Below are 1442 nucleotides of genomic sequence, written 5' to 3'. Positions count from 1 at the left end.
CAGGAAAGCGGCTACGTTATATTTCTCTGTGCTTCATCTCACATGTTAAAGTAAATTTCTATTAAAGTGCATAAATATTTATAAGCAAGCAAAAGTCGCATCGAAACCAAAACAAAGGGATGCAGTGTTGACATTAAAGGGAAACTGAGACTTCCACCCAAATGTAGCAATTCGCTACTATGGAAACCCAACCGGGTTCCTCGAAAGAAAGCCTCGCAGTTGAAGAAAAATTCGTCTTGGTCCGGGACTCGAACCCGGGACCACCGCCTTTCCGGGGCAGCCGCTCTACCATCTGAGCTAACCAGGCGGCTAGCAGATGGCAGGGCGAAGTCGAATTTGTTGACAACTCGAAGCAAAGGCAAGTGTTTGATGTAATAGTTCAGCGGAAATCCGCTAGGTGGAGATAAGTAATTAAAGGGAAACTGAGACTTCCACCCAAATGTAGCAATTCGCTACTATGGAAACCCAACCGGTTTCCTCGAAAGAAAGCCTCGCAGTTGAAGAAAAATTCGTCTTGGTCCGGGACTCGAACCCGGGACCACCGCCTTCCCGGGGCAGCCGCTCTACCATCTGAGCTAACCAGGCGGCTAGCAGATGGCAGGGCGAAGTCGAATTTGTCGACAACTCGAAGCAAAGGCAAGTGTTTGATGTAATAGTTCAGCGGAAATCCGCTAGGTGGAGATAAGTAATTAAAGGGAAACGGAGACTTCCACCCAAATGTAGCAATTCGCTACTATGGCAACCCAACCGGGTTCCTCGAAAGAAAGCCTCGCAGTTGAAGAAAAATTCGTCTTGGTCCGGGACTCGAACCCGGGACCACCGCCTTTCCGGGGCAGCCGCTCTACCATCTGAGCTAACCAGGCGGCTAGCAGATGGCAGGGCGAAGTCGAATTTGTCGACAACTCGAAGCAAAGGCAAGTGTTTGATGTAATAGTTCAGCGGAAATCCGCTAGGTGGAGATAAGTAATTAAAGGGAAACTGAGACTTCCACCCAAATGTAGCAATTCGCTACTATGGAAACCCAACCGGTTTCCTCGAAAGAAAGCCTCGCAGTTGAAGAAAAATTCGTCTTGGTCCGGGACTCGAACCCGGGACCACCGCCTTTCCGGGGCAGCCGCTCTACCATCTGAGCTAACCAGGCGGCTAGCAGATGGCAGGGCGAAGTCGAATTTGTCGACAACTCGAAGCAAAGGCAAGTGTTTGATGTAATAGTTCAGCGGAAATCCGCTAGGTGGAGATAAGTAATTAAAGGGAAACTGAGACTTCCACCCAAATGTAGCAATTCGCTACTATGGCAACCCAACCGGGTTCCTCGAAAGAAAGCCTCGCAGTTGAAGAAAAATTCGTCTTGGTCCGGGACTCGAACCCGGGACCACCGCCTTTCCGGGGCAGCCGCTCTACCATCTGAGCTAACCAGGCGGCTAGCAGATGGCAGGGCGAAG

At 50.2% G+C, this 1442-nt stretch overlaps 1 non-coding gene across 1 annotated transcript; it reads right to left on the bottom strand.

The window, feature by feature from the left end:
* Positions 1-510: 510 nt before the first annotated feature.
* On the bottom strand, positions 511-585 carry Trnap-ggg (transfer RNA proline (anticodon GGG)). Its single transcript has one exon. It is a non-coding gene; the product is annotated as a tRNA-Pro (tRNA).
* Positions 586-1442: the final 857 nt, after the last annotated feature.

This window comes from Dermacentor silvarum, chromosome 2 (assembly GCF_013339745.2).
Source record: "Dermacentor silvarum isolate Dsil-2018 chromosome 2, BIME_Dsil_1.4, whole genome shotgun sequence".
NCBI lineage: Eukaryota > Metazoa > Arthropoda > Arachnida > Ixodida > Ixodidae > Dermacentor > Dermacentor silvarum.
Note: the sequence above shows the minus strand (reverse complement) of the source record. Positions and strands in the feature narration are given on the sequence as shown.